Source organism: Pogona vitticeps, chromosome 2 (genome assembly GCF_051106095.1).
Source record: "Pogona vitticeps strain Pit_001003342236 chromosome 2, PviZW2.1, whole genome shotgun sequence".
Lineage (NCBI taxonomy): Eukaryota > Metazoa > Chordata > Lepidosauria > Squamata > Agamidae > Pogona > Pogona vitticeps.
The window spans coordinates 124,825,983-124,853,318 of NC_135784.1; the positions used below are offsets into that span (position 1 = coordinate 124,825,983).

Sequence of the window (27,336 nt, forward strand, 5' to 3'; positions counted from 1 at the left end):
GATCGTCGGGTTTCAAAATGGCTCCCCACTGTGCAAAATGGCTCCCCGCGTGTTAAGGACGGATTCCTCGCATTACAGGCACCAGAAAATGGCTGCCCTATGGCGGATCTTCGCTGGACGAGGTATTTCACCCATTAGAACACATTAACCGGTTTTCAATGCATTCTTAATGGGTTTTTTACTTTTGCTTGATGACGATTTTGTTGTACAGCGATTTTGCTGGAACGGATTATCGTTGTCAAGCGAGGCACCACTGTATGGCGATTTTTTATGTGACAATGTTTACAAAATTAAGGAACAGTAATTCTAGCCTATACTGTACATGCATATAACCAGGGCTTGAAAAATGCACTCATCCACTCGTCTGTGACAAGTGAAAAATGCTGCTGGACGAGTCAGAGCTCCCCCCCTCCCTGCCTCCTTCCCCTCCAACTCTCTCTCTCTCTCTAATCCTGCAGTCCTCCCTCCCCCCTCCCGTTGCAAAAGGAAAACTGCCCTCTTCTCGCAAGAAGAGAGTTCAAGTGGCACATATAGCTCTGAAGGAGAATGTAGAGTAGTCCCATGCTGAAGAATATGGAGATTACCTGCTCCCAATTTCAACCCAACGAGGACACATCCTGGGATGGGAGAGAACTGTGGCTCCTTAAGAGGCCGGGAACTTTTGCTTTCAGTTTTATTTTTGCTGGAGACATTCAAAAGAAAGGCATTCAAAACACAAGCTTCATGACTCCAAAGGCACACAGGTAATAAAGCAACCCAAGCCTGAGGGTATAAATCAGTGATTCCCAATCCCAATAAATTTCAAAGCTATCGTCCGGTCATGTTGACTGGTGAAATTTTTGACTGACTGGTGAGACATTCTAAAAATTTTCAAGCCCTGCATATAACATTCAAGCCAAAATATATTTCTGCAACTAGTGGACATTTCTGCCTTCAGAGAGGCTCAGGGGTGTATGTGTATGGCAACAGCTTTCATCATTTTTTTATTTCTTCTCCCCTTCTTCTGACAGTCTTTATTCTGGTTTGGTACAGACAGAGACAGTATAAGCTTGACTGTTTTTGTAGAAATACTTCAGTTTGTTTATTATAAAACCTAGTTTGTTTTCAAGTTTCTTCCTTCTCAAGTTGCAAAACTTAAAACACATTCTCAAGTAGCACAGGATGCAGGAGTTTGCAAGTTTCTCTTTAGCATATTCATAATTTTGGCAATATTATGTTAAGGTTCTTATGTTTTTAATTTCCATAAATACACCACAGAGTGCAATTTATATGCTAATTGTATTATGAATGAAGCATTTCATATTGCTCATGCAGAACAATTTTAGTTTTCTTTGCATATACTGTATTTCTTTTTTCCAAAATGCTCTACACACACCAGAGTGTGAATGATTTTTCTGTACAGACTCAACAGTTCCAATTATTTTACATTTCTACAGAGGAGCTCATGAGATCATCATTTCACTTGAATATATTTATGCCATAGCTCAACACTGGCCAAAACCCCATTGCTTAGTATAGTAAATTGGAATAAAATAGGGCGACCGAAACAAAGTGGATTTGGTGAGTCAAATACTCCATAAATTCCACTGATTCAAATGAGCCTACTCTAAATGCAACTTACTTTAGCACACTTGCTTGTTTCATGCTCTCCAAAATTCTGTTACCTTTGGCTTTGCAGCAAGAGATTAGAAATTTAGGTGGCTACTTACTAAATGGCACCCTGGAATTCAAATACCATTAAAACTGACTGTGATCAGATGCACTTCCAGAATGACCAGAAAACCAACAAACTAATCTGTCATCTTGCATAAATTAGGAGAAAAATGTACCAAGTGTGTTGCTTTGTGTGAATACATTCCAAAAAGTTCGACCCACTGGGGAGTTCTACTAAGAAACTTTGCAGGGAAGTGTATCTTCATGTTGAATGCTGTAATGCCAATGGAGCAATATATGTCATTAGGAGCTAGCCCATTCTGTATGAAAAATTAGCCATATTTATGCAGATCACTCCAATGGCTGTTAGCTATAACAGCAATAAAAATAGGTGCGAATAAGTGCTATTCCACCATGGGTACCAGACGAGAACTAGTGCCTCTACCGTGTCATCCTTGGGAACTTCCCAGAAACATCTGGCTGACAATTGGACACAGTAGATTATAATGAAGTAAGGGCAGAGAAATATCTCGACAATACTACTTCCATAGATAAAAAGAATATAAAATAACTATACAAAATAGCGCTCCATCAAAAACAACAAGATGAAAATACGCATATTGTTATTAAACATTCTAGCCCTAGGTGCTAATAAAGTCCTCATATGAATGCCTGACAACTGTACAGCAGATTACAGGGTAACTGCTAAATTTTAAATGGCTAAAGCCAGTGAGAAAGAGATCTTTATTACAATCAACAGATAACAAGTCAGTGGAAAGAAGTAGGCAGATATGAATGTTGCTCCTCCTATAACACACCAAAGTTAGTGGCTGTCCCAGAGTCCCTAAAGAACATTCTCTAGCCGAATTTATCCATCAGCTGAAGAAATTCTGTATAACAGCCAATAATTCTAAGATGTTACATATACTTTGGTGACGTGTTTTATCATGTTATTTTATGTCTTTACAGAACAGCCAAGCTGGATGAGGATAAATGCTTCTCACCATAAATGTGAGTACAGATCCTCAAACTTCCCTGCAGTCCCTTCCACACAGAAATTTGTGGACAAACTTCAATGATGGGGATATCCTCAAACAGGTTATCTCTCATTCTTAAATTTCTCACTAATGCTACCCTAAGACAATTTTAAGCAACTCCAGGGTTCCTAGAATTACAGTTAGAAGATAATGATTTAAGAACTACTCTACTAAAGTAATGAGGTTAAGTCTAAAAATTGGAAAAATTTGCTTTTCTCAAGTTCCTTATTTCTTCCTGGCCTCAAAATGGAAACAAGCTCCAACTTGGTAAGCAGCTAAACAAAAACATTTCTACTGGACACATCTGAACAAAAATTTGAGCAATACATTGTATCCCAAGTATTTAAAACACTTCTGCAACAAGACTGTAGCTTACTAATACAGTTAAATTGTTGTCACTGTAGACTAACTTGAGTAAAGTTTAAAACTGCATTTTTGAAGGATTTTTATGACTTACGAACGACCCTACTTGCAAACAATTCAACTTACGAACCCACCATATAGGGGAAATAAGGACTCGACATACAAACTTCCCTCAAGTTACGGACAGGAAAAAAAGTGCCCCCTCCCTCCCCTTAGAGGCTTCTGGAGGGGGAAAAAGGGTCAGAAACTTAAAAATAAATAAAAGAAAGTCACTTACCAGGCCTTGGTAGCCCCCAAACAGCAGGAAAAAGAGCAGGAAACAGCTAAAAGCCCACACCAGAAGGGAGCCTGGCAGCCATTTTGTGCTCCCGCCCCCGTTCCTGCCCTCTCCTCTCCCCGCCTATCAGCTGATGGGCTGGCACTGAAGAGGCTTGGGGAGGCTTGCTCAGTACCTAAAAAGCCTGCCTGTGTGTCTTTGTGCTGAAAAAATCAGCACAACATGCTTTAAAACATGATTTAAAATTGGCTTCGTTGAAAAAAAAGATTTCTAAAGTGCTTTGCAAACTGTTCCCTGCCTTCCTCCTCGTTTCCTGAACCTAAGGGAAAAAAAGAAAAAATATCCCCTTCTAGTGGCAGAAGGCGGAATAGCAGCTTCCCATTAGTTTCTATGGACGGAAAAGAGCAGATACAGATTAAATGGTTTTCAATGCATTCCTATGGGAAATGCAGATTCGACCTACGAACTTTTCGACGTAAGAACCACCTTCCAATACGGATTAAGTTTGTAAGTCGAGACCCCACTGTATCTAAATATTTTACCCTCATTCTTATTTATTTATTTATTTATTTATTTATTTATTTATTTATTTATTCATTCATTCATTCATTCATTCATTCATTCATTCATTCATTCATTCCATTTGTACCCCACCTATCTGGTCAATTACGACCACTCTAGGCGGCTTACAACACACAATACAGTATAAAACAAATATAATTATGTAACATAACATATAACATAATTTACATAAATTAGGAAAAAAAGAAAGTTTTTCCTCCAAGATGGCAGGAAAATAGAGTATGTTATAACAGAAAAGGAGGGAAGAAAAATTAGGAATTAACTGGGGGGGGGGGGAGGCCTGCTTAAACATCCATGTTTTCAGTTGTTTCTTGCAAATACCCAGCGAGGGAGCCGCGCGAATCTCCGGAGGTAAGTTGTTCCAGAGGCGAGGAGCCACCGCCGAGAAGGCCCGGTTTCTTGTTTTTTCCTTCCGGGCCTCCCTCGGCGTCAGGCTCCTCAGCCTCACCTCCTGACTCGCACGAGTGACACGGGTAGAGCTGGGTGGGAGTAAGCATTCCGTCGAGGGCCTAAACCGTTTAGGGCTTTAAACATGAGCATCAGGACTTTGAAGTCAACGCGGAACCGAATGGGCAGCCAATGCAACGTGGCAAGAATAGGAGAAATGTGATGGTATTTTCTCGCTCCACTCAGGAGTCTGGCCGCCGCATTCTGCACCACTTGGAGTTTCCGCATCAGCCTCAAAGGCAGCCCCACGTAGAGCGCGTTACAGTGGTCTAATCTCGAGATTACGAGCACATGGACCAAGGTGGTGAGCGCCCACACATTGAGATAGGGTCGCAGCCGGGTTCTCCGCCAAAGATGAAAAAAGGCGGTGCAGATCACCGATGCCACCTGAGTCTCCATGGTGAGTGCCGGGTCCAGATGGATCCCCAGACTGTGAACCCCACTCTTTGTGGCAAGGGTCACCCCCCCAAATGAGAGGGAGTCACCCAAGCCGCCAACAGTGGGGGCACCCACCCTCAGCACCTCCGTCTTGTCCAGGTTCAGTCTCAGCCCATTTTCTTGCATCCATTGCAGTACAGCCCCCAGGCAGCGCTGAAGGGACAGAATAGCATCACCTGCAGTAGGTGGAAAGGAGATGTAGAGCTGGGTGTCATACGAATACTGATGACACGATGCCCCACACCCCGATGACCCTACCCAGCAGCCTCATATAGATATTGAACAGCATTGGGGAGATAATCGACCCCTGTGGGACCCCACAGTTGAGACTCCATGGGGCCGAGACACTCTCCCCAAACTGAACTCTCTGGGATTGGTCCCCCAAGAAGGAGCAGAGCCAGGCAAGTGCCAGGCCACCGATTCCCAAATCGGAGAGCCTCCCCAGGAGGATACCGTGGTTGATGGTATCAAAGGCCGCCGAGATGTCAAGGAGGACCAACAGAGGTATTTTACCCCTGTCAGCTTCCCTCAACAGGTCATCGTACAAGGTGACCAATGCCGTTCTGTACCGTGGTGTGGCCTGAAGCCCGACTGAAATGGATCCAGGGCATCTGTTTCATCCAAAACAGCCTGAAGCTGGTCAGCCACCACCCTCTCCACCACTTTACTGATGAAACAAGCATTGGCGACAGGCCTGTAATTGCCAATTTCATCCGCTGCCAAATTCGGTTTCTTTCTTATGGGCCTAATGAGTGTCTCCTTGAGGGCAGGAGGAACCCTGCCCTCAAGGAAAGACCCATTAATTATCGCTGTGGCCCATTCTGTCGTTGTAGGCCTAGCTGCTTTGATCAGCCAGGCCGGACAAGGGTCAAGGGAGGAGGTGGTGGCATGACAGCGGTCAAGCGCTTTGTCCACAGTGTCCGGCGTCACAGGCTGAAAGCAATCAAGGATTACTGGGCAAGACGGAGTGCTGGACATCTCTGCTCGACTCACTGTATTTAAAAAAGGAGAGAGATCCCGGCAGATGGCCTCCACTTTAGATTGACATGGTCTAGAGGGGCGGGGTAAAAATCAAATCAAATCAAATCAAATCAAACCAATCAATCAATCAATCACTCAATCAATCAATTGAAAAAATGCTGCAAATTGGTCCGGTGAAAAATTAGGGGGAAGCCTATCACTGAGATCAATTCCGGATAGGTCGCGCACTATACGGAATAACTCCACCTACTGGTTGGACGCTTCGCTTATCCGGTTAGAAAAGTATGTACGAGCAGCAGCCTTTACCTTGGCCAGGTATTTATTTTTATTTTTTATTTTATTTATTTCATTTATACCCCGCCTATCTAGTCAGTTGTGACCACTCTAGGCGGCTTACAACACACACTTAAAAATTAAACATATAACATACCACATCACATAACATAATTTACATAAATTAAAAGATAGAATAAATTTTTTCCCCAAGGATGGCGAGAAACAGGATATATTATAACAGAAAGAAAAAAGAATAATTAGGTATTAGGTGGAAAGGGGGAAGGCCTGCCTGAACATCCATGTTTTCAGTTGTTTCTTAAAAATACCCAGCGAGGGAGCTGCGTGAATGTCAGGAGGTAAGTTGTTCCAGAGGCGAGGAGCCACTGCCGAGAAGGCAGTTTTTGTTTTTTCCTTCCGGGCCTCCCTCGGCGTCAGGGTCCTCAGCCTCACCTCCTGACTCGCACGGGTGACACAGGTAGAACTAGGTGGGAGTAAGGGTTCCGCCAAGTATCGAGGGCCTAAACTGTTTAGGGCTTTAAACGTTAAGCGTCAGAACTTTGAAGTCAACGCGGAACCGAATGGGCAGCCAATGCAGCGCGGCCAGAATAGGAAAAATGTGATGGTATCTTCGAGCTCCACTTAGGAGTCTGGCCGCCGCATTCTGCACCACTTGGAGTTTCCGCGTCAGCCTCAAAGGTAGCCCATGTAGAGCGCGTTACAGTGGTCTAATCTTGAAAGGTAAAGGTTAGTTGCAAGCCTGACAGCTATCCAGTTGTAATCCGTCGGGTTCTTCCTCCACTTGCACTCTAGCCTCCTCCTGAACTGCTTCATCGCTCTCAGGTCCTGGTTGAACCAGGGCGCTGGCCGAGCTCTGCGTTGGAGGGGGCGTTTAGGTGCGATCATGTCTACAGCCCTGGTGGCAGCAGTGAACCAGCCATCAACCAGAGCCTCGACAGGAGCGCCAGCCAGGTCAGCCGTAACCCCTCTCATGGCATCCTGGAATCTAATTGGATCCAGTAGCCTTCGAGGGCGGACCATAAAAATAGGTCCCTGCTCCCTGTGAGGGGGGAGCACCATTTTGAAGCTGCATTTTACTAGGTGGTGGTCTGACCATGACAAGGGGACCGACTCAAGGTCAGTCACCATCAGACCACACTCACTCCAACTGGTGGAAAAAAACAGGTCAAGTGCATGACTACTCATATAGGTGGGGCCGTTGACATGTTGGGACATGTTCAAGAAAGCCATGGTTTCCAAGAACTCAAGAGTCGGCCCGGAAGTCTCTGCCCCCACATGCATGTTGAAATCACCCAAAACTAATAGCTTCGGGGACATCAACAGTGCCGCGGAGACAAAGTCCACCAGCTCCGGTAGGAAAATGGCTGGATCGCGGAGTGCCTAGCAACCTCCAAGCTGTTTTTATATATAATGGCTACTCCCCCCTGCCCCTCCAGTCTACCCTGGTGCTGGACGGCATAACCGGGTGGACAGAAAAGTGCTAGTGGAGGACCCCCCCTCTCTGTCTATCCACATTTTGGTTATGCATGCCAGGTCTGCATCCTCCTCCAGGATAAAGTCGCGAATCACCTGGGCCTTATTGGATACAGACCTGGCATTCAACAGCACCAACTTTAGAGTGGAGGGCTGGCTGGGCTGGCTACCTCGATACTGGGGGTTGATCACAGTCTCATCAATGAACAGCCTTCCAGCATCTGTTCATCGTTCTTCTGACACGAGTAGGGACTGTGCCAACGCCATATCTCCCTCTACCCATGATCACTGGGATTTTCAAGGGCCCCTTGCTGGGGGGGGGGGGGCAGGCCTTCCAATCCATATCAAAGGAAAAAGGAGGGGAAAGAAAAAGGAAAAAAGGAGAAAGAGAAAAAAAATCAAAATACAAATAAATGCGAAAATCAAAATGCAAATAAATTAACAAAGAACAGTGCAATCAAATTATATAATTAATATACATATAATAAAACTACATAACCGAATTACTGTATAGTGTAATAACTTGGTACCAATAAATTTAAAAATTATATTAAAAGAGAAAAGAAAAAAAATCAAATATAAAAGTCCCACAGGTGATTATCCCCCACATATATTTCTGAATTCTCCTTCTCTACCGCATAATCTTGTCCTTTTTGGTGTTAATCGTCTTGATGGAATTAATGGCGGCGCTGGAATGTGAGTCTTAGTACAAGGACAGGACTCCCTTCTTCTCTTAGTTATAGCAAAAAAATTAAGTCTGTTTTAATGTAAGTCTGAAGCTATCTTAAGCCAGGATAAAAAAAAGCACCAAATGATGTAAAGGAACCATAACTGAGTCATTAAAGTGAATACTCTGAAGTGACTAACCAATATGTTTTGATGGACAGCAACTACAGTGGTGCCTCGCATAACGAGCGCACCGTTTAATGATGAATCCGCATAGCGATGTGGATTTTGCGATCGCTAATGCGATATTGATGTTTTAATAGGACATTTCGCTTACTGATCTTCACACTACAATGGGGGAACAGCTGTTCGGCGGTTCCAAAATGGCCGCCTGAACACCCAAAATGGCCATCGGAACACCCAAAATGGCCGTGCACATCGTTTTCGCGTCCTGCGCAAAAATTGAGGCCGGATGGGGAAACATCACAGAACGGTGACTTTTGGGCCCATTTGGAACGCATCAAACTTTTCCGTTCCGTTTAGCAATGTTTCCCCATAGCGAAGGTTAATCCGGAACGGATTAACCTCGCTATGCGGGGCACCACTGTATATGCCTCTACAGCAGAACTAGAGATGGAAAGTGAGAAAAGTAATAGATATGAAGTTCCTCTTCAACTAGTTCTCTTACAAACTCTATTACATGCACACACATTCCTAACTGTGCAGTTACAAGATAACTTTAAACAGGCTGTAGTCACTAACAAAACTGAGCAAAATATCCCTTGACATATAAATAGAAAAATAGTAAAAGTTAGAAATGCAAGTATACTATACTCAATCCACCCGCTTCTCTACAAAAAAAATTAATAACCAAAAGAAACACAAAAATTATAATCCACTGACCCAATTCTCCCCAGTTTCCAAACCAATATAAATTCCAGACTGAGATGCCCAACTGGAAGGTAACAGCAATTAGAGCAGTGTCATTACAGCAAAGGGAATGAAGCAGATATGAGGAAAGAATGAAGGTAATTGTTAATTTGCACCAATTTGTAACAAAAGAAAAGTTACTATCAATATTTTACAGTACATTTTTATTTCTTTATTATATGTAAAATTAATTACAAGTGTCATATATTACATTTATATCCCGCTTTCCTCCCAGTGATCTCAAGAAGATATACATCGCTCTCCTCCTCACTTCATCCTCACAACAACCCTGTGAGGTAGGTTACTGTGAGAAAAGAATGACTGGCTTACCATCATCCAGCAATTTTTAAACATTTAAATCAACAAGAGAGCAATAAAGTATGTTGTTTGTCTAAACAAAACTGATAACTGCAGTGTGGTAATATTAGTTGGCCAAATTTCAATTCTGAAATATAAGCTGAAATGTCAAGATTATTCTCCTTTGCTTAAATCATGGATTTTATTCTTAGTGCTGAATTTTCAGGAACCATGTTCCATGGAGTAAATTTCAGATATTCTTCAGTGTAACGTAAATGCTATTTTAAACTGTAAATAACTCAGATTAGAAAAAGACTCTGAAATGTTTTCTAAGTATGATCATGTAATAAACGACCACCAAACACAGAATCCAGAATTTATCAACAATCTTTACAATCCATTTTAATGAGATATTTCTAGTTCTTACAGTTGTAATGAAAAGCTATTTTTAAAATCACATATAACAGATGGTCCATTACCAGCTTCTAAACATCGAAGGGCATGATGAACCATCTTTTTCTTTATGTACCACATCCATTCCTACATCCCACCAGCCCATATCATACAACTATGCCAATCCTTCATACTTTTTTGCATTAGCACTCTGCCCGTCTAATTTGTTATTCCTGGGCTGGTTCCTTTGACTAAAAGTTAGACACCATATCAAACTACAACTGCTTTGGTGCGGGTTGCAGTTATTCTATTATCCCATCAATCCAAGATCTTGGACTGAACTTTAAAACACAAACTAAACACCTTAGAGTCAATCAAAGTACACATTAAAGAGAGTACTGGGCAGAAGTAAGGGATTCACATTTATCAGTCATGTGCCTTTAGGGTAGTGCTTCCCCACCTTGGGTGTTCTTGGACTACAATTCCCAGAAATCCTGGAAAGCACAGCAGTGGTGAAGGCTTCTGGGAGTTGTAGTCCAAGAACACCTGGGAACCAAGTTTAGGACCCACTGCTTTAGGAACAACATAAAATACAGCCAAGTGAAAAAGAAGGTACAATCTCTTTGAATTCTATGGTTCTACATATTAGGACATAATAAAAATTATCTGGTCCTTAACAGGTCTGAAAATTAAGTAAACACCACCTCAAATGAACATTAATTTATGACACATCATACCATGCCATTATTTTTTAACAAAAATAAAGCCAAAATGGAGAAGTCATATGTGAAAAACTAAGTACACCTTATGATTCAATAGCTTGTAGAACCACCTTTAGCAGCAACTACTTAAAGTAACTATTTTCTGTATAACTTTATTGGTCTCTCACATCACTGTGAAGGAATTTTGGCTCATTAGTCTTTATAACATTGCTTCAGTTCATCGAGGCTTGCAGATATTTGTTTTATGCACAGCTCTCATAAGGTCCCACCACAGCTACCACAACACCTTGGTTCTTTTCTTTTTCAGCCATTCAGTTGTAGATTTGTAGGTGTGCTTGGAATCACTGTCCTGTTGTATGATCTAATTTCAGCCAAGGTTTAGCTGTCAGACAAATGGCCTGACATTTGATTCTAGAATACTTTGGTATACAAACAAGTTCATGATTGACTCAATGACTGCAAGGTGCCCAGATCCTGTGATTGCAAAACAAGTCCAAATACTGCATCATCCCTCCACTACAATACTTGATAGTTGGTATGAGGTGTTTGTGCTGATATGCTGTGTTGGGGTTTTGCCAAACATGGTGCTGTGCATTATGGCCAAACATCTCCACTTTGGTCTCATCGGTCCAAAGGCCATTGTCTTGTGGTTTGTCCAGATGCAACTTGGTAAACCTAAGCCATACCTCTATGTCCTTTTTAGAAAGAAGAGGCTTTCTCCTAACAACCATTCCAAGCAAACCATGCTTGTTCAGAATTTTTCTAATTATACTGTCATGAACTTTAACATTTAACATGCTAATAGGCCTGTAGATGTAATTCCTGGGTATTTTGCAATTTCTCTGAGTATTGGATAGTATGAACTTGGGTTGAATTAGCATGGATGTCCACTCAGGGGAAGACTGTGAATTGTTGTAATGTTTTCCACTTGTGAATAATCTTCCTCACTGTAGAATAATGGCCTTTAAATTGCTTGGAAATGGCCTTATAATCCTTCCCAGATTGATGAGTAGCAACAATTGCTTCTCTATGATCACTGCTGATGTGTTTCCTCCCTGACATTGTGTTAATATACACCTGAATGCTTTAAACTAGCAAACTGCTAAAACTTTGACTTTTATACAGGTGATCAAACTTGCCAATGATCAATTATTCAAGAGCATTTGGTTAGCAGCACCTGGCTGGTACTTAGCTTCTTAATTTCTATGGAAGCAGTAAGGATATACTTAGTTTTTCACACATGGCTTCTCCAGTTTGGCTTTGGGTTTGGTTGAATAAATCATGGCACAGTGTAATATGAGGTTGTATTTACTTACCTCAGTTCATCTGAGGTTGTATTTACTTAATCTTCAGACCTGCTAAGGATTTTTATTATGTCCTGATACTTAAAACCATAGGGTTCAAAGAGGGTGCACTTCACATGACTGTACACACCAAAAGAGAAACATAGCAACAGTTGCATTTTCCTTTTTAAAAAAACTTGAGAAACTCTCAACAAAAATTTTATGGAGCTACAAGAGAGCAGATAATGGGAATACTTGTACAACTTGTTAAGTCTGGGTTTTTCAGAATCCTGGCTCATGCATGGTTCACAGAGAAAGAAAATAGTCCACAATACCTGATCACCTCAGCTGACTCCTTCTACAAGGGAGCAATGGATAAACTAGCAGGAACTTACTACAGCAAAAAAAGTTTGCCATTACATTCAGACCCAGACTGTAAGTTAGCTCTTCTGACAGGCCTGGTTTCAAACTCTGGTCTGGTTTGCTACAGACACAGTCCAAAAATCCTGGCCAGAATGTAACAAAAAATGATATCAACCTTCTGACATCAGAGTGTGGCTTCTTTAACCAACAGAGGCTAGGGAAACCAGATTCTGCTGTCAGAGCAACAAAAACAAGAAAGATGCAAGTTTTTGCAGACAGATGGCAGCTAACCAGTTCAACTTCACCACCTGATCAGAGATCAGTTCATCAGCTGCCCTCAAATCAATAGGTTTGACAAGTTCCTGCTTGATTTAGCCATTCCCATTCAAAAGAAGAGCCAAACAAGATAGCACACATGTCTATGAACTGGATTCTGAACAACCCTGGCTTTGATTTGGGGGGGGGGGGGTACAAATTCTGCCAACACTGCTCTGGGGGCCATGGCAAACCTATGGATTGCCCTATCGTCTCTAAAGCAATTACCCATAGTTGAAAAAAAAACTGCCCCTTCAAACCCAAAAGATAACAAAGGTAATGTGCAACATTAAAATTCTAAATGTCCGAGCATTATCTGATTAAGTGACATGGAAGTGCAGCTTGTTATGTATTGCATAAACCAAGCCAAACATTATGCAAGAAAAATATGGAGCTGTTGACTAAGCATGCAGAGTTGTAGACCACCAATCCCAGTCCTTGCAGTATTCTGTAGAAGAAAATCAATTTAGACATCATAGTTAAGCCATTCTTTTTGTTTCAAACAGGTATAACATACAAATAGTTACTATGAAGTCCGACAAATTATTAACATTTTAAAAGCTTTTACAGGAAAACCACTTTCAGAGAAAACTAAAACATTAAAAAGCAAGAAATAAGACATTTAATTTTAGTTAGCAACCAATTCCATCAACTGTAACATTACTGTATTTAAGCTGCCCAACACATAGGCAGTTATCAATGTTTGTTATGTTTCGAGTATTAATGGCAAAGAATGGTACTCATTAACACAAAAATCAAAACAAAAGTCACATAACCTGTTGTGCCTTGGCACTGAATTTGATGTTGTTATTTTTGAACAATAAAAAAGAGGAAGAGTAGCAGACAATGCAAATTAATATAAAAGAAAAAATTGCCACAACAGACTAAGATGGATCGGCAGAGCGAAACTAGTGAGTAAAGGAATTTACATAAGAGGACAAATGACTGAGTAAACAACTTGGAAATTACAGAAAGCACTCCAAATGAGGAGGATGACAATAGAAAAAGTAGTGGGAAAATTAATGGATATGCAATACATGGTGCAATTACTGGAAGACTGATCAAGAGTCCGTTATCACAGTAAAGAGTACTGAAAAAGTGAAACTAAAAAAGAATATGGCATATGCAGGATGACCAAACACACCTGGCTCTATACTGGGGTAGGTGAACAAGGCAAGTTAACTCTGGTGGGTTTCCTCCCAGCGAAATCTACAACCTGTTACTTGGAACAGGTTCTGTGCTTGCTTGAGGTGGTGATGCCAAGCAGAACTCCAGGCCTGCACAACAGCTAATTTATCATAGGGGCAATGCACCAAGTATAGGAGCAAGGGGCCATGATCTCAGTTGGGCAGCACTGCTTTCACAACTCTTCCCACTCCTTGCTGGCCACTACCAAGAGTGAGCCCTATTCAGATATTATTTAAACATATGGAGTTCTTGTGCACTCTGCAGTTGCTTTTAAACTCTGAAAATGGCATTCAGAGAACCATTAGGGTGATTTATCCAGGTAGACTCTCCACATGAGGCAGAATTCTGATTGGGAGGACCTGCACATGAAGCTACATGAAGTTTCCCCCTCTTCAGACGGTTGCTTTTGTTCACAGAGACAGACAACAAAAAGAGTGGATTAGCATGCCCGGCTCAAAAAATGTAGACAGTAACTGAATTGGGCTTTCATTACCCACCACCGACACATGCACACTAGGGATGGTACAGTGTAATTAACATGGGGGCACAGGTGATTTAAAGTACTCTGCTTTATCTCAGCCATCACTCATCATCCCTACTATAATTGATTCACATTAGCAATGACAGCAGTAATAGTGTTAGAGGACGGTATTAAAATACCAGAATATTCCAAAGTATGGTACACTGCAGTGTCCAGTTTATAACCAAAAATTATTCCAGGAAAGAAAACTGCACCAACAGTTCCTTCAAGGACATTCACCTTGTAAGAACATATATAACTAGGTGACTACTTCACAGAAGTTGAAAAGCTATATTGCATTAAATATAGAGCTAAAAGTTGCACACATAATATTTAAGTACTGGTGCATGTAAGTAGCACAGAGCCCTGAACTGCTGCACCTCACATGGATATCCATAGTATCTCAAAGTATAGTTTTCTCTGTAGTAAGAAACACTATAAAGTCAAAGAGGAAAAATTGCTCCAATGCATTTGTTTGTGATTATGGGCAAGCTGCTGACAAGGTTAACCAATTTAATTCCTTTTCTCAAAAAATGTAAGAAAACCTTTATCAGCACCAGCAAGTTCTAGGATCAGCCCCACAGAAGACAAATAATGGCATGCAAGATTCTAACTTGATACTTTAGGCTTTTATCCAACAAGAGCTGTTTTCATTTAAGGTTCTTTTCTTTTTGAAGTCTTAGTTCTTCACTGCAATCTAATTTTGCTTCCATCCAAATAAAAGGACCCATCCACTTCAATGTTTTAACTAAACTTTTAGACAGATAAACCACTAGTTCCAAATTTTAGACAAAGACCTCTGGGCCAAGGGGGAAAAAATCTGGCATTACAAAAGAGGTGTGAGTGTCTGTGAGTGTCTGTGTCTGTGTCTGTGTGTGTGTGTGTGTGTGTGTGTGTGTGTGTGTGAGAGAGAGAGAGAGAGAGAGAGAGAGAGAGAGAGATGTGCCATCAGTTTAAACGCTACAAAGCACTACCAATATTTAATATAGGCTTTACTCTCATTCAGATTCCTATGTACAGAAACTGCAGAAAACTGAAGAACAAGGGGGGAAAAGTGATAATATCAGAACCTTAAGTTTTAAAATAATGATTTGGATCCAGAGTTAGAGATGGGGGTATTTGTATACTAATACCCCCACACAGGTGGACATAACAGGTGTACTCCACGCTCCCTTCCTATCGCTCCGGAGCCGCGAGCCACTCCCAGCAGGAGGAGGAGCCTTGCAGCAAGGTCGAAGAGTAGCTCACAGACAGTGAGCTCCAGAGCGATAGGAAGGGAGCGCAGAGCCTGCAGTAACAGCAGGTGAGTGGACAGTCTGGCCCCAGGAGGCCAGATCCTCGTTAACTCCACTTGTGTTGGAGTATTCATATACGAATATAAATACCCCCAACTCTATCCAGAGTTCTAACTAGTGGAAGTCCGTCCATCCGTCCGTCCGTCCGTCCATCCATCTATCTAATATGCCACCCACACTACCTAAAGGTCTCTGGGCGGCTTCCAACATTTAAAATACAATAATAATTCGTAACAATTAAAATACAATTAAAATATATATAAAATTGCCATCAGACCCACAGCTAATATTATTTCAATTAAAAGCCTTCTGGAACAGGAAGGTTTTGACCTGGCGCCCAAATGTCATCAGTGTCGGCGCCAGATGAATCTCAGTCGGGAGGGCATTTCATAGTCTGGGGGCAGCTGCCAAAAAGGCCCTTTGTCTACAAGCCGTCCCTCTTACCTCCTTAAGGGAGGGCTCTTTCAAAAGGGCCCCCTGGCTAGATCTTAACTGCCAGGTGGGTTCATATGGAAGGAGGCGGTCCTTCAGGTATCCAGGGCCCAAGCCGTTTAGGGCTTTATATGTCAAAACAAGCACTTTGAATTGGGCCCGGGCAGCAACTGGTAGCCAATGTAATTTAAACAGAATCAGCTTGATATGTCCCCTAGCGGCCCCACCAGTCACCAGCCATGCAGCTCGATTCTGGACCGGTTGCAGTCGCCGGACCATCTTCAAAGGCAGCCCCACACAGAGCACATTGCAGTAATCTATACGAGATGTTACCAGTGCGTGTGTAACTGTCACGAGACTCCACTTATCTAGTTACGACCGTAGCTGGTATAATTTCCGCAGCTGAAGGAAGGCGCCCCTGGCCACCGAATCCACCTGGGCTTCCAGTGTTGGACTGGGGTCCAGGAGCTCCCCCAAGCTGCGGACCCTGTCCCTTAGGGGGAGTGTAACCCCATTCAGGGCAGGGAAATGGCCCTCCAGCCGGTTCGGTGAAGCACCCACTAACAGCACTTCCGTCTTGTCTGGACTGAGTTTCAATTTATTAACCCTCATCCAGTCCATTATCAGGTCCAGACACGAGTTCAGCTCAAAACTGCCTCACCTGGATTGGTGGAAAACGAGAGGTAGAGCTGAGTATCGTCAGCATATTGCTGACTCCTAAGCCCAAACCTCCTGATGACCTCTCCCAGCGGTTTCATGTAGATGTTGAATAGCATGGGGGACAGTATTGCACCCTGAGGAACCCCATGACATAACTGCCATGGGGCAGAGCAACTGTCCCCTATCACCACCCTCTGGACACGGTCAGCCAGGAAGGAGTGGAACCACTGTAAAGCGGTGCCCCCAACTCCCAACCCAGCCAGCCTATCCAGAAGGACACCATGGTCGATGGTGTCGAAAGCCGCTGAGAGGTCCAAAAGTATCAACAGGGTCACTGCCCAAATATGGGAGGTTCGCTACTGGTTGGTAGTTAGCCACCAGCCTTGGGTTCAGGTTAGGCTTTTTAAGGAGTGGTCGAATTACCGCCTCTTTCAAGGCGGTAGGGACCACTCCCTCTCTCAAAGAGGCGTTCACGGCCTCCTGGACCCAGGTGTGAACCCCCCTGGCTGATCTTCCAATTAGCCAGGATGGGCAAGGGTTGAGCAGAGTGGTGGTAGAACGGACAGATCCAACCACCCTGTCCACATCCTCAGGTCTCAACAACTGAAACTCATCCATTAATAACTGACCTAAGCACGGCGCACTGGACACATCCTCTGATTCTGCAGTAACTGTGGAATCCAACCCATTACGAATCTGAGTCATTTCCCCCTCAAAATGGATGGCAAATTTATCACAGCGAGCTGATGAACAGTCCAGGACCTCCACTGGATTTCCCGGTTGAAGAAGATCCCAGACAACCCGAAACAGCTCTGCTGGACGACATTCTGAGGAAGCAATACAGCTGGAGAAATATTGCCGTTTTGCCAGCTGTACTGCCACGAAATAGGCCCGATAATTGACTAAGTTGTGTTCGATCAGACTCCCAGCGGGATTTCCCCCACCTGCGCTCCAGCCGTCTCCCCTCTCGCTTCATCGCCCGCAGTTCAGAAGTATACTAAGGAGCTGTCTGGGCTCGGCGAGCAGGGAGAGGGCACTTAGGCGCAATCATGTCAACCGCCCGGGTCATCTCCCTGTTCCATAGGGTGACCTGAGCTTCGACAGGAGCGCCGACCATATCAGACGGATAATCCCCCAGAGCATTCAGGAATCCATCTGGATCCATTAGTCTCCGAGAGCGGATCATCTTAATAGATCCCCCACCCTTGCAGAGGGGAGAAGAAGCTAACAGACTAAACTTGACCAGGAAGTGATCTGACCATGACAATGGGGTCACAACCAGCCCCTCCACATCCAAACCACCATCTTCCAGTCCCGTTGAGAAAATCAGGTCCAAGGTATGGCCCTTCTCATGCGTGGGGCCGATGACACATTGAGACAGCCCAATGGTTGTCATGGTGGCCATGGAGTCCTGAGCCGCCCCAGTCAAGGGAGCCTTAGCATGAATGTTGAGGTCCCCCAGCACCAACAGCCTGGGAGTCCTCAACGCCAGGTCTGAGACTACCTCTGTCAGCTCAGGCAGGGAGACTGTTGGTACGCAGCAGGGTGGGCGGTACACCAAGAGAATCCCTAATCTGTCTTGCGAGCCCAACACACAATACAGGCCCTCAAGACCTCCTCTCAAAGGGATAGGAAGTCTGGTCAAGTAGACAGAACTCCTATATACTATAGCAACTCCCCCTCCCTGACCCTCCGAGTGACTTTGGTGCTGGACCAAGGACCCAGGTGGACACAGCTGGGAGAGAGGAAAACCACCCTCCTCTCCCACCCAGGTCTCAGTAATGCACGCCAGGTTAGCACCCTCATCCAGAATTACATTATGGATGAGGGCAGTTTTATTTTATACTGACCTGGTGTTCATCAACAACACCGAGTAGCTCGAGGGTTTGCTGATATGGTCACCTGATACCATCTGGTTGGAGGTAGGACTAGAAGAGGGGATAGATGTAAGATATCTAACCTCTCTTCTCCTATGCGGGCATGTTCTACCTCCACTGTCATTCCTTCCCCTACTTAACACCACCTCAATGGCTGTCCCCTCCAACGCCCTCCCCCCTTCCTGTTCCCTAAAATCCACTGTGGGTCTCTTCTTAATTGATGGCTATTAATTACAATTTAAAATAAGTTTTAAAAAAATATAAAATAAAACCTTTCTAAAGCCCCTTCTCTCCCCCCCTCCCAGCCATGTGGCTCATGTTGAGAGGGGAATGAGGCAGCCAGGAGCAGCAGGGCCCAGTCCTACAAAGGGAGGCTGAGGCAGCTCCCTTGAAAAAGAGCTGGCAGCCAGCAGGGGCCCAACCACAGTTCCACTGCCTCTCACCCAGTGGGCTGTGGCCGGCAGATGGTCTCTGGCTTCCTCTGCACGCAGGCACGCTGGTCCGGCCAGGTCCCAAGGGCCGCTCCAGCTAAAAGCTCTCTCTGCTGTCAGTTAGAGGGCTTATAGCACCCTCTAACTGACAGCAGCAGTGGGATAGCTTTTGGCAATTCTACCTTCCCCTGTGCACATATATCCCTCCTGGAAAAAATTGCAACAGATGATTTTGGAAACCATTCACTAATAGGACAATAGACAACAAACTAGGGCTAGTGATGATGAGTTGTCAAGACTACCGGGAAAAATCCTTTCCACCACCATATTCCCCACAATGGATTTCAGTCCTCTTTGTAAATTAATGGAACACTCTGGACCCAACCCATTAACATACCCATAAGAATAAAACATATCCATTCAACTAAATACTGAATGTTAATCGATGTTTCCAACATTAAAACTGCAACTGTTTCAATTCAATTCTCTGGAACCATGCACACAAATTGATAGAGGAAGATACAAAACCACAAGGTTAAACATTCATATGTCAAAACTCATGAACATATATAGAATGAAATAATGACATGTTACCTTGATGTAGAGCTTATCTTTCTCTATTCTTCCTCAACTTTTACTTTTTTATTTCCATTTTTGATGTTTAACACCAAAGGGTAAATCTGTAAGAGAAAAAGAGAGGTTACCTACCTGTAACCATGGTTCTTCTAGTGGTCCTCTGTGAATCCACACAATTGGGTTGTTCTGCGCCTGTGCAGGACATTTCAGAAGTTTCTAGAGCTTAAATACATGTGATAATGAGATGTTCCCCCATGGAGCGCATGCTCCGCCCTCTCAACGTCTCCTCAGTTCCTATAATAGTCCGCCACTGTCAAGGTACTCTATTAAAAGACAACGTGATGGACAGAGGGGAGGAAGGGTGGGGTGTGTGGATTCACAGAGGACTACTAGAAGAACCATGGTTACAGGTAAGTAACCTCTCTTTCTTCTTTGTGGCCTCTGTGAATGCACACAATTGGGTGACTGACAAGCTCTCTTACCAGATGGTGGGACGTCACAGAAGAAGAGATGTCAGGATTGTTCTGCCAAATGCAGCATCATTCTTTGCCCAGACATCAAAGCGAAAATGTCTCACAATGGCCGATAGGTTAGATCAGTGGTTCTTAACCTTTGTTACTCGGATGTTTTTGAACTGCAACTCCCAGAAACCCCAGCCAGCACACTTGGTGGTGAAGGCTTCTGGGAGTGGCAGTCCAAAACTCCTGAGTAACCCAAGGTTAAGAACCAGTGGGTTAGATCAAGTAGCTGCACAGCAGATGTGCAATAGCTCTATTCCATGGTGGAGAGCAGTAGAGGTTGACAACGCTCTGGCAGAATGAGCCTTTAAGTGTTCAGGAGGTGTCTTGCCTGAAAACTCACAGGCCAATGATATACAGTGGACCCTCGACTTACGGAATTAATCTGTATTGGAATGGTGGCTGCAGATCAAAAAGTATGTAGGTCGAGGCTCCATTGACTTACAATGCATTGAAAACCGATTAATTCGTAACTGGCCCTTTTTGTTCCATTTTGGTTTTTTTCCCAGCCTGTAGGTCAATTCTCCGGCTGCAAGTCGAACCTAAATTTTGCAGCCAGAGAAGTCTGTAACTCGAAAAGTCTGTAAGTGGAGCCATCTGTAAGTTGAGGGTCCACTGTAGTCTGAACAATCCAGCGAGAGATGGTTTAGGATGAGGCTGGAGCACACTTATGAGGACCTTGGAAGCATAAGAAGTCTTGGAGACTTCCTGAATACAGTGGTGCCTTGCATATAGCGAAACATCGCTGAACGGGACAGGGAAAGCCATTGGAACGCATTAAACATTGTTTAATGCGTTCCAAAAGGCTCCTTTACTCACCGTTCAGCAAGGTTTCCTATGGCTGGCAGCCATTTTCACGCCCTCGTTAAGCGAGGGGAGGGCGCGAAAACGCTGCGCGTGGCCATTTTGAGGCTTCCGGTGGCCATTTTGTCCGCCAAACAGCTGATCGTCGGAGCTTCATTTTGCGAAGATCGGTAAGCGAAACGCTTACCGATCTTCGCAAATCGAAATTCTCCCTATCTGAAGCTCATTGAGCGATCGCATTAGCGATCCAAAAAAACGGATTGCTATGCGATTTCATCGTTATACGGTGCGCTTGTTAAGCGAGGCACCACTGTACTTTTGTCCTATTGATACAGAAGGCTAGATAATATTGTACATCCGCTCGAGGGGCGTAGGAGATGGAAACAAAGTTGGCAACATCAAAGGTTGATTAAGATGAAAATTAGAGACAATTTTGGATAAAAAGGATACATCAAAATAGAGAGTGATCTTGTCTGGATGGAATTGAAGATAGAGTGGATCTGATCTGAGGGCTGCTAATTCACTTGCATGTTTGGCTGATGTTATTGCAACAAGGAACAATGTCTTTAAATAAAGCAACTTGAGAGTACAGGTGGCCATTGGTTCGAAGGGTGGTCGAGTTGAGGGTATTGAGGACCAGTTGCAAGGACCACTGTGGCAGACGTTGTTGTTTTGGAGGTTGAATATTCTGGAGTCCCTTGAGGAATCTTTTTAGAGTTGGGTGGGAAAAAAGTCTCGCTGATTCAGAATGAGAGGGCTGATGGCCTACAACAGCTGAAATATACAACTTTAAAGTAAAATGAGATAGTCCAAGATCAAAGAGGTGGAGGATAAAGGTAAGTAAGATCCTTAGAGAAACTGGGATTGTGGGTAAGTTTCGAGAATGAGTGAAGGAAATGAAAGGTTTCCATTTGTTTTGGTATAATTTTTGGGTATAATTTTTTGGGTTTTTAAGACGTTTCTAATGGTGGGAGTATTCTCCAGGCTGTCAGATTCAGAGAGTGTATGTCAGGGTGAAGGACTATCCTGTTGTTCTGTGTGAAAAGGTTGCTTATCGCTGGAAGATGGAATACGTTGGTCGACATCAATCTCAAGTGGGTGAACCATGGTTGACATCGCTACCATGGGACGATGAGAACAGCATCGGTGTGGGATTGTTGGAGTCGAATAACAGATTGTTGAAAGAAAGGAATTGGTGGGAACAGGTAAAGCAATTCTCCAGTCTAGTCTATCATGAACGCATCTCCGAGTGATTTTGTATTGACGCTGGCTCGCGAGCAATTCCGTTGATATTTGGTGTTTGTGTCCGAGGCAAAAAGGTTGATGGAAGGGGCACCCCATCGGTGGCAGAGGAGTTTGAAGATGTCATTGTTCAGAGTCCACTTGTGTGTCCCTGTGGTAAGACGACTGAGGCAGTCTGCAAGGCAGTTGTCGTCTGTGGAAACATGGACTTCCACTGGGAAAATATGGTGTAAGTAGCACCACTCCCAAAGTTCGATCGCCAGATACAGAAGTGGGAGAGAGTAGGTACCTCCTTGTTTGTTGACATAGTACAGTGCTGTGGTGTTGTCTGTAGCTACCTGTACTGCTCGTCCTGCAATGAGTGGTAGAAAGGCATGGAAGGCTCTGATGATTGCCAAAAGTTTGAGATGATTGACGTGCAGTAATTGTTCTCGTTTTGTCCACAGACCGTGTATCTTGTGATGTCGACGGTGGACTCCCCATCCTGACCGGCTAGCATTGGTAGTGACTTGTATGGAGAGCAGTAGAAGTTGGAAAGGTCTGCCTACCATCAAGTGAGGAAGGAACATCCACCAAGTGAGTTGACTGGCGAGTTCTGATGTTACTATGAGACGTTTGGAAGGTGGTCTGTTATGGGATTGAATAGTGATAGGTACCATGATTGTAGGGATCTCATTTTGCTGTGGTAGATGCCCTGAGTCTGGGAAGGTGCTGGGCTTGATGCGCAGACACTGAAGAAAAAGGTCAGAATGGTTGAATGGCTTGTTTCGATTTGGTGATTCTCTCTTGGGGTAGAAAGGCTCTGGCTTGAAGAGAGTCGAAATGCATGCTGATGTAGATGGCGATCTGTGAGGATTCTAGATGAGACTTGGTAAGGTTTACCTTGAGACCTACGTTTTGGAGTGTCGAGAGTTAACCGGGTAGCTCTGACTGCACCATAATAAGAAGGAGCAACTATTAGCCAGTCACCTATGTACGGGAAAATGGTGATACCTTGGAGTTGAAGGTAAGCTGCAACTGGTGTCATACATTTGGTAAATGTCCTCGGTGCTGTGGAAAGTCCGAACGGAAGGGAGCAGAATTGGTATCAGAAGTTGTTGAATCGGAATCGTAGAAATTTGTGATGAAGTGGACAAATAGAAATGTAGAAGTAGGCATCTTCTAGGCCAATAACAACAAACCAGTCTCCTTGCGAAAGGAGAGGGATGATAGTATCAAGAGGTTTTTTTTCCAAGCCGAGGTGAAAGGATGGAGTCTGGTTCAGAATGGAGAAGGAAGAAATCTACGGGTAGTGCTTACCCTTCTTTTGTTGGCATTGGAAAGGGCTGCTGACGAACTTGGGCCGAAAGGCAGGGACCACAGATGTAGACGGTGGATGGTGCCGTGTAGGGTCTATCTGGAGCTTGTGGTCAGAATGATTAATATGGTTGCTAGTAGGATTGGAATTGCTGCTGATAGAAAGGTTGTCTGAGATATTGAGGACGCGGAGCGGAGTAGGAACGTGCCATCCTGTGAATTTTACGGAGGTTTTCCATGACCTCATTGGTTTGGGCATTGAAAAGGCAGGTGGCATCAAAAGGAAGGTATTCTATTCTTGTTTTGGTGTCATCAGAGATGCCTGAAGATCTCAACCAGGCATGACGCCTGAGGGCAATCAAGGTGGCCATCGCTTTAGTGGCTGCATCCGCTGTGTTGTGGCCAGCTATTTTTTGTTGTTTGGACAAGGTGGAAGCCTCATTGCGTATACTGAGGGCTTCTGTTCTGGTAGTATCCAGAGCTGATTGAATAAGTGGTAAGATTTTGCCCCAGAGTTGGCGATGATATGCGCCCATGGCAGCCTGTTAATTAGATACCCTCAAGATAAAGGAAGTGAGGGAATAGAGCCTTCTTCCAAGAATATCAATTTTTCGGCCTTCTCTATTGGTAGAGCAACAGACTAAGCAGTGGTGTTTTGTCCTGATTCAAGTCATCAAAAACAAGGTCCTTTTTCTAAGGAGGTGGTTCCTCGATGTCGAGCTGAAGGGATTTTGCCATTCGGAGGATCAGCTGGGAGTAAGATGGAAGATGATTCTCACCAATGTCAGATGGAGTAGTAGGAAGATTAGATTGTGATTCGTTGGATAGGCTGGATGCGGAATCTTGAGAAGATATGGATGATTGTGAAGATGATTGATGTGGTATTGCAGTCAATGTCAATGATTGCTGTGTGGTATGAGTTGATACCGGATGCTGCTCAGTGTCAGAAGGTGGGGGAGGAGGGCCCTTGTAAGTAGTTGTGACCTGGAGAGAGGTATGGTGTTGTGACTGCTTGTTTTGTTTTGTTGGGAGCTGAACTTCTGGTACCGGAAGAGGTCACTTGAGGGCTGATTTTGTTGGGATAGAGGCATGATGAGTCAATGCAGAGTAAGTTGAAGTGAAGTGACGCCAATGACTGGTGACGGTGACATGGAGGGTGAATACCGAGGTGGAGAAGCGTATCTCACTCTCCTTGGTTTGTCGTAATAAGCCTGTTCAGTAAGGGCCTCTGAACAATAAGAATCATAGTGGTGACATTGATCTCTATGATTGCTCCTGGTTTGGTATTGGAACGGCTCAGGATAATAGTATAGCTCTCTATGCGATGGAGCACAGTGGATTGAAGAGAGGCATTGTTTCCCCCCCCCCCCCGATGTTTATGGAGAGAATGATGAGAGGAGTCCGATCCTGAAAACTGAATAGGTATCGCCCGCCCTGATGATCGAGGGCTTGAATGGGCCGAGGCCGGGCTGGAATGCACATCAGGCGGAGATAGGCCGGTAGCTGGTGACAAGATAATGATGGAAGCTACAGCCTGAGCTGGTGCTACGGTTCGAAGGTTCTTTCTGACGAGATGGTACCATCATCAGGCTCAATATGGAACAAACAGTTTCTCTTGAAGTTGGTGATGTTGTTGGGTCCATGGTTGGATTGAGGGACTGCTCCCACAGGTAAGATCGCAGTCTTTGCAATCGTAATTTGAGGGCTGGTTTAGTGAGTTTTTTACACTCGGGACACGAGTGAGTCTGATGCTGTTCTCCTAGACAGAATAAACAGCAACCGTGCCACAGATGTGAGTGGTATTTTGTTGGTGCACTGTTTGAAAGGCCCGGGGGGGGGGGGGATAAAAATAGGAGAAAAAGGAAGGAAAATGGCAATGGGGGGAGAAAAAACGCAGGAAGAGAAGAAAAAACTGAGAATGGGGAGACAAATTAACTGATAATTACAGGGGAACGTCAAACAAAAAGATGATTGAAAGATATATAAGAAAATAGCTGATTGAAGAAACCCTCACTGCGTTATCACTCTAGCGTTCCAAAATATGTCCTACCAAAGCGGTGGTAAAAAGGAACTGAGGGGACGTTGGGAGGGGGAATGTCTCACTATCACATTTCTACGCTCTAGAAACTTCCGAAACATCATGCGCAGGCACAGAACAACCCAATTGTGTGCATTCACAGAGGCCATGAAGAAGAACAGAATTAAATTAGTTTCAAACTAAAGATGTCTCTACTGGGAGGAAAGACACTCTATCTTTAATATTAATGTTTCATTTTCAGAAATAATCCTCAAAAGTACCAGAAACAACAACAGAGATAGCCATGTAGTCCTTTACACCAGGGTTCCCCGACCTTTTTAACCCCACGGACCGGCTGGGGAAGGTGGGGCACCTCCTTGTGCTCGCGCGCATGCAGGAATGAGTGTGTGCATTCTTGCACAGATGCATGCTCGCTCATGCGCAAACGGTGGCATAGCACTTGTGCGGGCGCATGGGGAAAAGGGTGGGGGAGTGGTCACTGGGCCGTGTGCACCTGCACAAAGGGCATGTGCAGGGTGGGGTGCAAATGGAGGGGGTGGAAGGTCTGTCTTTGCGGCCCGTTCCAACTCAGGCTGTGGCCCGACACTGGGCAGGTGGACCGAGGGGGTTGGGGACCTCTGTTTTACACAATTCAAATGTAGAACAGGTGATACCTTTACTTAGACCACAAAAAATCTACTATTCAACAAAAGTTTATATGAATAAAACTCACTTCCTTAGGGAAGCGTATTTTTAATGCCTCATCCCTGGTGCCATTTGGTTGGAATTGTCCACTCAGCCTCCAGGATAGGAGTCTAGTCCCTGAACAAAAGTGATACCATTCTTATACTTACTTCAGTGAAGCATTATTTATGATTAATGTGTCCCACTGATTTCAGTGAATATATTCTGAGTGTGATTAAGCCTACAAGCAAAACTAAATCTCTATGCTTGTTTGTTTAATCTATCTATCTATCCAGCCAGCCAGCCTTTCTCCTTAAAAAGAACCCAAGGCTTATACACTCCTTACTCCTCTCATTTTCCTGTATGCTCTGTTCAATTACTTCCTGGTTTGAAACAAACTATAGTTTCCAAATCAGCAACCAATGAATCACCCTTGCCCAGTAAACCAGAATTAAATAATGAAAGTTTATGGGGCAAGCATACATCATAGCCAGGGGAAGCACAGATGGGTGAATAGGAAGAGGTGGGAGGCAGCAACTATCAGACCCAAATCTCAAGTATTAGTTCCAGGCTAACCTGGAAGAACTTGAAGGGGTACTGAGAAAAGCTTACTGCAAATGTAAAAACGATTTATGTAGGTCTGCGTCAGAACTGGCACCTCATTACCAACTGCCATCCTGAACAACCCTCAGCAGCAGGATGGTGCCAGATTTATATTGGGATATCAGGCAACTGGTTCAGCAGTAGTTGGCTAGGATACAGGTGGTATAGTTTACATCTGACATCTGGAGCACTGAGTTCAAAACATGCCTATCTCTCCCTGGCAGGACACTAGTGGGAGATGGAGGCATCAGACATAGCGCAACACACAAGGACAGCATACAGGTGGAACCTCTTGAACGTAGCTGGAATGGATGGCAGTCAGACAGCTCACAACATTCAAGAGGCTCTGAGGAACATGCTGAAGCACTGGAGTCTAGCTATGGAAAGACGAAAACTGGTGTGGCACGATCGCTGGGAAGATGTCAGAGGACATAGGGAAATCCTTTGAAATGTTTTGCTTCCTTTTTTTAGAAGAATAAAACAATAACTACATAGCATTCATATTAACTAAATAAGTTCTAAATATGCAGAAATTCTGAGCTTTAAAAATTCCAAATCCAAATGTTGGTGCTGGTACACACCCCTATGTATTACAATGGAAATATTCTACTCTATTTGGTATAAGTTATACAGAAGTCATATCTCTGATTGAGGGGGGTGGGGGATTTGTGATTAATTT

At 44.0% G+C, this 27,336-nt stretch overlaps 1 protein-coding gene across 4 annotated transcripts in view; it reads right to left on the reverse strand.

Annotated features, from left to right (window-relative positions):
• BRD4 (bromodomain containing 4) overlaps positions 1-27,336 on the reverse strand; it is a 125,572-nt gene that overhangs the window by 70,086 nt on the left and 28,150 nt on the right. For all 4 annotated transcript variants that reach the window (XM_020796303.3, XM_072990363.2, XM_072990364.2 and 1 more), the window contains exon 2: positions 19,512-19,597. The gene's annotated coding sequence lies outside the window, so the exon portion shown is untranslated. The remainder of the gene's footprint in view (positions 1-19,511; positions 19,598-27,336) is intronic.